At 45.0% G+C, this 11,433-nt stretch overlaps 1 long non-coding RNA gene across 1 annotated transcript; it reads right to left on the reverse strand.

Moving 5' to 3' along the window:
- Positions 1-7,437: 7,437 nt before the first annotated feature.
- On the reverse strand, positions 7,438-8,623 carry LOC146801357 (uncharacterized). Its single transcript, XR_014968048.1, has 4 exons — positions 8,438-8,623; positions 7,828-7,912; positions 7,579-7,634; positions 7,438-7,494 (listed from the first exon to the last, which is right to left on the reverse strand). It is a non-coding gene; the product is annotated as an uncharacterized LOC146801357 (long non-coding RNA).
- Between the last annotated feature and the right edge of the window lie 2,810 nt (positions 8,624-11,433).

The raw sequence follows: 11,433 nt of genomic DNA on the forward strand, positions 1-11,433 counted from the left end.
GTAATGAGAGTCGCCACGGGGGTACCTCCATCATCCCGCCACCAGTCAGGGCAACTTGCCTTTTGGTAGCCCAGGGCGCACCCGGGGTCCGAAGCAATGAGCGATTGCAGGAGACAAGGCGTTGCGTGGAGCATGGGAGTAACATAGTTCATTAGGATCTTACTCAAGCTTGACGTATTGTGATTCCAATCGGGGTAGCGGTGCAGCAGGTGAGCTTCTGTTGTCCCCTATGTATTGGAGCTCTTTATCGCAGCAGGGATTTACTCATGCACCGCACTGTGATTCATGCATCGCCGGGGGCCCCAGTGCTACCCCTCTCCAATAAGTCTGCTCCTGTGTCCACATTCCTCAACTTTATAGAGACTGGGGCACCATCCGATTCGGGCCTTCTCTTGGGGTATAACAGTACCACTGCCACACCAGTTGTGGAAGGGGGCACATGAGAGGGCTCCCAGATCTCTTCAGAGGGAGTCGCACCACCTTGAGACAAAGATCAAGTTAATTAACGTTGGGGTGCGCAGTCTGCCTCACCGTGTTATCTCCAGGGCGCGGCCCGGTGTGCGAGGAGATCTAAACTAGCTTTGGATCGCTGACCTGGCAAGTACACACGTCAGGGGGGTGACCATCGATTGCCCTCATGGCGATGTGGTCGCCGGATGGTCTCGTGTTGGGACACGTGCTGCCGGGCTGCACCCAATCTCTGTTGCTCGGCCGCGGCAGCTCCAGACGTACCGTTGGCACTGGCACAGTTTCCAGCTGCACTGCCCAAAAGAAATCAAGGCCGCTGGCTGGATACGGCTTGCTGGGCCTTGGGTCCCGTACCGCCGTGACATGGCCCCATGACCTGATCTGTGCCTGGCGTTGTCCTCCGAGTCTGTGCAGCTTCAGGATCACTGTAGGTGTGTAGAAACCTGCAGCAGTCTGGAGAATAAGCAGGATACTTAGTGGGCCTGACGAAGAGCACTTCACCATGCATCCGACCCGGCCGGCATCTTGGCCACGTCCCCTCTTTAACAAAAAGTTAACGGCCAAACAGAGGTGGGCAAGCCACTGACTGCTCGAGCCAGATGCCTTGGTTTGGCTCACCTTAAAGTCCTCTTGGACCTTCGAGCCCACAACAAGCCAAAATTGAAGGCGACTTCTGCTTGCCAACAACGTGACATAGTACCATTGTACACCAAGAATTGAAGAAAAAATATCTAACCTTTAATGTTAAAAGGGAGAATGAAAAAGATACCCACATATTGGCTAAAGTGAACAACGTCAGTCAAGAACAAGCATTTACAATGCAATGGTCTCGGCATTGTTAAAGTTAGAGCTATTGGCATTGCTTATGACATTATTTTGGTTTATGTTTTTAAAACATTTAAAGACTTTTTCACATCTAACGTGGGCGATGGAGGCTTATGACTATCTACAGGGAATCCATGCACCGTCTCCAGCAAAATGTATTGTCCAAACGAGTGGTCTGTATTTGAGATTTCAGGTCAAGGGGCTAGTATGATTAGTGCAGGAGTTCCAGTGTGACAGGAACCTCGGGGTGTCAGGGCCCCGCTGCACCCCAATTATGGCTTTCTTTTACTTCCCAAACAGTGTCACCAGTTTCCTTCCTTGCTTTTGGGTTCACAGCATCCTTGTTACTGCTGATGGGGGGGGAGGGGGGGGAAGGTGGTGACAGGTTTAGGACTAACTATATATTTTTATAATCGTAAACGTCATGAACTCATAAGAAAGGTGGACAGCTGCAGGTCATGCAACTGTGGGTGTGTTAAGAGCAGCCCGTGAATAGCCTGTTGGATTGGTCCTGCAAATATCTGCACATCAGAGTGTTTCCAAAGTGCAAGTAAATAAATGCAACAAAATACAGTTTTCAGAGGCTTGACATATTTAACGGAAATAAAAACACAGCTGGAAAGGTGCTGCATCGTGACACTGCCAATTTTATGGGATGCTGGAGTCGTTTCCCCCCTTTCGAGTACAACATACCAATGAACATGAACACTTTGAAAAAGAAAAGAATTCTTGCCGTCTGAAGTTATACATGTCAAGCCTTCCAATGATAAGCGACAAACTTTCGGTCACGGATGAAGGGACCTATTATCATTGAAATTAGCTACGTTAAGACGGTCCTTAAAATATGCTGTTAAAAGGGTCACTGGTAAACTGTGTACGTTTAATAGAAAAGGTGATCCACACGAGGTTGGAATTCATTCGTTTTCCTCCTGAAGCGTATCTCTAAAGCAAACCAGGTAGCACACTGAATTCCCGCACCATGAGCCGCAAAATCTACCTCCTGTGGGTTGATGATTAATGAGCTGTGCTGTAGGTGTGAGGAAACAGTTGAAATGTGCTGTCAAAGGGGATTTTATCATAGAAGAAGGCAAAGGGGATAATGCGTACGCTGTCCCAGCATGTTTCGCAACACCCTAGTGTAGCGCTCCGCAGCACCCCAACAGCACGACTCACCAGTGGGAATCCCCAGCTCCTTGGAACCGCGGCCGAAGCCCTTCACCACCTCCCCCTTACAGAAATAGGGTAAAGTGTTCATGGTGACAGCCCCGAGGACATCCGGGAAGTGCACACACTGTCACAGCACAGAGCGAACCGGCGAATGGGTATGGAGAGTCGCTATCCGATAGTGACAGGCGGAGGTGGTGTGACGTCGCATCGTGCGTAGATCATTCACAACCACAGGCTGAAGGGCAACCGTTCTCAAGACTAGAAGAAAGACAAGACTGTCAACTTTATTGTTACTTCTCCGACAGCGGCCATCTTGCATTACCAATTTCCTTCTTCCGCTAGGCATCTGAAGATCCGTACACGACATTGTTAGAGTCGAGTGACGACATGTTTTCCCTTTGCGACGTACTCCACACGATGCTGCGGGAATCCCCTTGGTTAATCCACTCTGACTGATCATATGTCGGGGCAGGACAATTCTATGGTAGAACCGGCGGGGAATATTATGCTTAAACTTTCTTCTGCTTTATTAAACTACAGCCCCGTCACCGAGTAAATATACTTTAATTCATTTAAAATTGTACAAGTACCGAGGCTCGAAGAGTGGCTTGGGAGCTGGAAATGTGGCAGACTGCGGTGCCCTGAGCTGAGCCTTGCTGCCTTTCTCCGAGGTGAAGCAGAAATGCCTCGGAGAAAGGCAGCGGCGTTTTCGGATTCGGGGGCGTGTTTTCGGATTCGGGGGCGTTTAAACACGCCCTGCGAAAAGCAACGAAAAAACACGCCCCCGAATCCGAAAAGGACGGGGCTTGTTTTGCGAGACAAGCCTCTTCTCCAATGGCTGGCCAGCATTTAAGAGGCCAGCCAATGGAGAAGAGGAGAGAAGAGGGGCGGGTTCAAGCCCCTCTTCTCCAAGTCATTATGTCTCGCGAGCGAGACTGCGCAAGCGCAGCCTTCGCTAGCTGAGACCTAAAAACACAGAGTTAGTTACAAAACGTACAATATACCTTACCTAACTCCCGCAAACAGCACCATACATACCAGGGAAAGCGCTCCCTGCACGACGCTGCACCGGAACGCCACAGACCGCCGAAGCCCTGTAAAGAAACAGAAAAACACAGAGTTAGTTACAAAAATTACAATATGCCTTACCTAAGACCCGCAAACACCACCATACATGCCAGGGAAAGCACTCCATGCACGACGATGCACCGGAACGACCCAGACCAGAGAAGCCCTGTAAACAAACAGAAACCAAACAGACTTAGTTACCAAACATAGGCAATATTACATATACAACTGTACCGGACAACACTAAGGGCCAGGGTAGACCTGTAACTTACCTTGAGACGACGCTACTCACAATTGTAAAAAAGATACAAAACACTACGAGTACAGACAAATTACAGACAATTACCAAAAAGACAGACATATTATAGTTATCTCCAAATTAATCGTCTAAAGAACATTAAACTTAGAAAAAAAATTCACTTACCTGTTTGTAGCTCTCTTCCGCCTACTGTGACATCCGGAAACCAATCAACAGTCCGACAACAGCAGATTCACTACAAAACGTGCCCCACCCTCCCATAATCAAATAATAAATTGCACATCCCCAAAAAATAAACAGCACTTTCGACAAGAAACCACCCTATTGCTATCCCACAAAAAACATGACAAATAAAATAAATAAAGGTTCAACGTAAAACACTAACCAAATAAATAGTTAAATGAAATAATTAAAAATGGCGTACTCTTACCTAAAAGCAGAAGGTACGACGCTGCACCGGAACGACCCAGACCGCTGAAGCCCTGTAAACAAACAGAAAAAATACACAGTTAGTTACAAAACATACAGGATGCCTTACCTAACACCCGCAAACAGCACCATACATACCGGGGAAAGCACTCCATGATCGACGCTGCACCGGAACGACCCAGACCGCTGAAGCCCTGCAAACAAACAGAAAAAAAACACAGTTAGTTACAAAACATACAGGATGCCTTACCTAAGTCCCGCAAACAGCACCATACATACCAGGGAAAGCGCTCCCTGCACGACGCTGCACCGGAACACCACAGACCGCTGAAGCCCTGTAAAGAAACAGAAAAACACAGAGTTAGTTACAAAAATTACAATATGCCTTACCTAAGACCCGCAAACACCACCATACATACCGGGGAAAGCGCTCCATGCTCAACGCTGCACCGGAACGACCCAGACCGCTGAAGCCCTGCAAACAAACAGAAAAACACAGAGTTAGTTACAAAACGTACAATATGCCTTACCTAACTCCCGCAAACAGCACCATACATACCGGGGAAAGCACTCCATGCTTGACGCTGCACCGGAACGACCCAGACCGCTGAAGCCCTGTAAACAAACAGAAAAACACAGAGTTAGTTACAAAACGTACAATATGCCTTACCTAACTCCCGCAAACAGCACCATACATACCGGGGAAAGCACTCCATGCTCGACGCTGCACCGGAACGACCCAGACCAGAGAAGCCCTGTAAACAAACACAAACCACACAAAAGAGGGAGTTCCCTTGCTTACGCACTGCTATATGAGAACCGGAAAAAAAAAATTCTGAACTTGTCCTAATATTTTAAAATGAATTTTATTATAACAGTTATCGTTCTGTAATCATAAAAATGTTCTCATATCTTTATCATTGTGACACAATTCTTTTGTTAAAAAAACATATTACATAATCAATCAATAAAAACAAATTAAAATAAGATTACAAAAGCTACAAATTTACAGATACCCAAAAATGACCAGCATTATGGAGACAAACAAGTACGTAAGACACTATTTTTTGTTCTTTACCAATACATATCCATTGAACTCAGCAGAACATTGAATTATATTTATAATTTTTGTGTTTGTTATTCTGTGCTGGGTATAGGATTATGTTTCCAGAAAAAAGGGCGTCGACGCGTTTCGATGGCTATTACATTGATGCTGCCATCTTTATCAAGACAAAAATTTCTGCTGTCTCCTGTTTTCTTGTATGGCTTTCTTTATTCCTAAATGGAGTAAATATATGTATTATTATGATGAATATAATTTTTTCTTCCATATAGACATATACTAGTACACTGTAGGTACCAGACTACCCTCTTCGTATTGTCTGGGTGAAACCTACTGATATTATGTTTAACGAGGCAATTCATTATTATCGGTCTCCTCTTTTCAGGACCCCTAAACATAAGGTGTCCTACCAGACTCGTAATGCCTAGGAAACTTTTCAAAGGTCTATGGCCCCGATACAACACTATCCTGTGCCAACTGGTCACCTCTTACAAAAATATACGAAGATATTCATTAATTGTGGGTTACTACTCTCTCACCTTCTTATTTCTTGAAAGTCAGAGTATAATATAAGAAGACGGAATAGGTGCTGTCATCCGTAGCGTACCACGATCTTCTAGTGCTCTTCAAAATGTGTGACTGTGATGTAACACTCTGTATGTCGAAAAAGGGGGAATATAAAAAAAATATATATGTCTACTCGGTTGTATTCATCAAAGAATCTGTCTGGGAACAGCTGTCCTTTGTACTCTAATAGTTAAGGTCTATATATTCCTCCCGTTAAGTCCTATAATTATAATTTACCTTGCTCTATGGTGCCAAGCGATTACATGCTACCGATTCTTCCTCCCTTGGATGCGGGTAGGTGATAACGGCATGAAACTGCGGGACCCAGACTCTCGAGGCTCGTTGTCCTCCTTATTACTTGGGTGGGTCTGAAAAATAGCGAACATTTAAAATCTGATAAGTCTATCACTTATCACGATGTCGAAACACAAATATAATGCTATTAAACTAAAAGCCCTTGCTTATCTCGGCGTTACATACCTTTTGTTACGTTCGTCGCGGTCTAACAGCAGTATCCGTGTTCAATTAAAAGGATTACCGTCAACTATATCTCGCCTTCCGTATTTAACCTATGTGACATATATTCCAATTGGCTGGAAAAAAACGCATGATTAGCGTTTTCTCTCTATTAGTTTATGATTGGTGGTTACCGTCTCGAGTGACCCAATGGTTTGCCCTTTTCGCCTTCCATATTGAGCCTATGTGACGGATCTTCTAATTGGTTGGAACAAACGAGATTAAGGTTTTTTTTCTCTACTCGTTTGTGATTGGTGGTTACAGCCTCAAGTGGCCCAATGGTTTGCCTTGTTCTTACACCTTTGCTAGTCTAACTTTCTATGTCTATAGTTGTAGTCCGATTTTCTGATTGGACCACTAATTCGCGTCCTTACGTGATCTTTTCATTACGCATGCACCGATTGGTTCCCTATTGTCAACAAACACAAACCAAACAGACTTAGTTACCAAACATAGGCAATATTACATATACAACGGTACCGGACAACGCTAAGGGCCAGGGTAGACCTGTAACTTACCTTGAGACGACGCTACTCACAATTGTAAAAAAGATACAAAACACTACGAGTACAGACAAATTACAGACAATTACCAAAAAGACATAGACATATTATAGTTACCTCCAAATTAATCGTCTAAAGAACATTAAACTTATACAAAAATTGCACTTACCTGTTTGTAGCTCTCTTCCGCCTACCGTGACATCCGGAAAACAATCAACAGTCCGACAACAGCAGATTCACTACAAAACGTGCCCCACCCTACCATAATCAAATAATAAATTGCACATCCCCCAAAAATAAACAGCACTTTCGACAAGAAACCACCCTATTGCTATCCCACAAAAAACATGACAAAGAAAATTAAATAAAGGTTCAACGTAAAACACTACCCAAAGTAATAGTTAAATGAAATAATTAAAAATGGCCGACTCTTACCTAAAAGCAGAAGGTACGACGCTGCACCGGAACGACCCAGACCGCTGAAGCCCTGTAAACAAACAGAAAAAAAACCACAGTTAGTTACAAAACATACAGGATGCCTTACCTAACACCCGCAAACAGCACCATACATACCGGGGAAAGCACTCCATAATTGACGCTGCACCGGAACGACCCAGACCGCTGAAGCCCTGCAAACAAACAGAAAAACACAGAGTTAGTTACAAAACGTACAATATGCCTTACCTAACACCCGCAAACAGCACCATACATACCGGGGAAAGCGCTCCCTGCTCGACGCTGCACCGGAACGACCCAGATCGCTGAAGCCCTGCCAACAAACAGAAAACAAGCAGATTTAGTTACAAAACGTACAATATGCCTTACTTAACTCCCGCAAATAGCACCATACATTCCGGGAAAGCGCTCCCTGCACGACGCTGCACCGGAACGCCACAGACCGCTGAAGCCCTGTAAAGAAACAGAAAAACACAGTTAGTTAAAAAAATTAAAATATGCCTTACCTAAGACCCGCAAACACCACCATACATGCCAGGGAAAGCACTCCATGCACGACGCTGCACCGGAACGACCCAGACCAGAGAAGCCCTGTAAACAAACACAAACCAAACAGACTTAGTTTCCAAACATAGGCAATATTACATATACAACGGTACCGGACAACGCTAAGGGCCAGGTTAGACCTGTAACTTACCTTGAGACGACGCTACTCACAATTGTAAAAAGATACAAAACACTACGAGTACAGACAAATTACAGACAATTACCAAAAAGACATAGCCATATTATAGTTACCTCCAAATTAATCGTCTAAAGAACATTAAACTTATACAAAAATGTCACTTACCTGTTTGTAGCTCTCTTCCGCCTACCGTGACATCCGGAAAACAATCAACAGTACGACAACAGCAGATTCACTACAAAACGTGGCCCACCCTCCCATAATAAAAAAATAAATTGCACATCCCCAAAAAATAAACAGCACTTTCGACAAGAAACCACCCTATTGCTATCCTACAAAAAACATGGCAAAGAAAATTAAATAAAGGTTCAACATAAAACACTACCCAAATTAATAGTTAAATGAAATAATTAAAAATGGCGTACTCTTACCTAAAAGCAGAAGGTACGACGCTGCACCGGAACGACCCAGACCGCTGAAGCCCTGTAAACAAACAGAAACAAATACACAGTTAGTTGCAAAACATACAGGATGCCTTACCTAACACCCGCAAACAGCACCATACATAGCGGGGAAAGCACTCCATGATGGACGCTGCACCTGAATGACCCAGACCGCTGAAGCCCTGCAAACAAACAGAAAAACACAGAATTAGTTACAAAACGTACAATATGCCTTACCTAACACCCGCAAACAGCACCATACATACCGGGGAAAGCGCTCCCCGCTCGACGCTGCACCGGAACGACCCAGACCGCTGAAGCCCTGCAAACAAACAGAAAAACACAGAGTTAATTACAAAACGTACAATATGCCTTACCTAACACCCGCAAACAGCACCATACATACCGGGGAAAGCACTACATGCTCGACGCTGCACCAGAATGACCCAGACCGCTGAAGCCCTGTAAAGAAACAGAAAACAAACAGAGTTAGTTACAAAACGTACAATATGCCTTACCTAACTCCCGCAAACAGCACCATACATACCGGGAAAAGCGCTCTCTGCACGACGCTGCACCGGAACGCCACAGACCGCTGAAGCCCTGTAAAGAAACAGAAAAACACAGTTAGTTACAAAACGTACAATATGCCTTACCTAACTCCCGCAAACAGCACCATACATACCGGGGAAAGCGCTCCATGCACGACGCTGCACCGGAACGCCACAGACCGCTGAAGCCCTGTAAAGAAACAGAAAAACACAGAGTTAGTTACAAAAATTACAATATGCCTTACCTAAGACCCGCAAACACCACCATACATGCCAGGGAAAGCACTCCATGCACGACGCTGCACCGGAACGACCCAGACCAGAGAAGCCCTGTAAACAAACACAAACCAAACAGACTTAGTTACCAAACATAGGCAATATTACATATACAACGGTACCGGACAACGCTAAGGGCCAGGGTAGACCTGTAACTTACCTTGAGACGACGCTACTCACAATTGTAAAAAAAGATACAAAACACTACGAGTACAGACAAATTACAGACAATTACCAAAAAGACAGACATATTTCAGTTACCTCCAAATTAATCGTCTAAAGAACATTAAACTTAGAAAAAAAATTCACTTACCTGTTTGTAGCTCTCTTCCGCCTACCGTGACATCCGGAAAACAATCAACAGTCCGACAACAGCAGATTCACTACAAAACGTGCCCCACCCTCCCATACTCAAATAATAAATTGCACACCCCCAAAAAATAAAAAGCACTTTCGACAAGAAACCACCCTATTGCTATCCCACAACAAACATGACAAATAAAATTAAATAAAGGTTCAACGTAAAACACTACCCAAATAAATAGTTAAATGAAATAATTAAAAATGGCGTACTCTTACCTAAAAGGAGAAGGTACGACGCTGCACCGGAACGACCCAGACCGCTGAAGCCCTGTAAACAAACAGAAAAAATACACAGTTAGTTACAAAACATACAGGATGCCTTAACTAACACCCGCAAACAGCACCATACATACCGGGGAAAGCACTCCCTGAACGACGCTGCACCGGAACGACCCAGACCGCTGAAGCCCTGTAAAGAAAATGAAAACAAACAGAGTTAGTTACAAAACATACAGGATGCCTTACCTAACACCCGCAAACAGCACCATACATACCGGGGAAAGCACTCCATCATCGACGCTGCACCGGAAGGACCCAGACCGCTGAAGCCCTGTAAAGAAAATGAAAACAAACAGAGTTAGTTACAAAACGTACAATATGCCTTACCTAAGCCCCGCAAACACCACCATACATACCGGGGAAAGCGCTCCCTGAACGACGCTGCACCGGAACGACCCAGACCGCTGAAGCCCTGCAAACAAACAGAAAAACACAGAGTTAGTTACAAAACGTACAATATGCCTTACCTAACTCCCGCAAACAGCACCATACATACCGGGGAAAGCACTCCATGCTCGACGCTGCACCGGAACGACCCAGACCGCTGAAGCCCTGTAAAGAAACTGAAAACAAACAGATTTAGTTACAAAACATACAGGATGCCTTACCTAACACCCGCAAACACCACCATACATACCGGGGAAAGCGCTCCCTGAACGACGCTGCACCGGAACGACCCAGACCGCTGAAGCCCTGTAAACAAACAGAAACAAACCGGGGAAGCACCGGGGAAGCCCTGTAACAAAGAAACAAAGACAAAGTTAGATAAAAAAAAACCAAGCAAACAACAAAACAATGATAAACATAAAACATCGCTTACCATACTGCTTCGGGAAGCCTTCGCCTCACAGCAACCGACACGAAAATGACCGTGGAAAGGGTGAAAGCAAAAAAAAAAAACACGCCCACCAGCGAAAAAAGGGCCGGGCTGCGATAATGAGGAAAGTTGCAAAAAACATGCCCCCGAATCCGAAAAGGACGGGGCCTGTTCGGAGTGACGGACCTCTTCTCCAATGGCTGGCCAGCATTCAAGAGGCCAGCCAATGGAGAAGAGGGGAGAAGAGAGGCGGGTTCAAGCCCCTTTTCTCCAAGTCATTATATCTCGCGAGCGAGACTGCGCAAGCGCAGCCTTCGCTAGCCGAGACCTAAAAATCATCTGTGATAAATCCAGACTACCCAGCTTGCTAAAATAGTGTGATCCTAGGCAAATATTTTATTTCATCAAACCTCCTCTTCCTCATTATCACAGCACCTTCATATATGTGAAATCAAGATGTGCACTGAACAAGAACCACTGGTGGCTGATAGAATTTTATTCTGATTCATCTATATTAAAAAACTAGGGGGCATATTAGCAAGGGCAGTATCGCCACTTTAGAGGCACTTTTTGCCGCCAAACAGCTGTTAGCGACAGCTTCATGGCGAAAGCGACCGTTTTGGGTGCCACTTTGCATGTCAACGATATTTATCACTAACAGACCTCCCCCCTATTAGCAATGAGGCCCCGGACCCGGT

Source organism: Triturus cristatus, chromosome 8 (assembly GCF_964204655.1).
Source record: "Triturus cristatus chromosome 8, aTriCri1.1, whole genome shotgun sequence".
Taxonomy (NCBI): domain Eukaryota; kingdom Metazoa; phylum Chordata; class Amphibia; order Caudata; family Salamandridae; genus Triturus; species Triturus cristatus.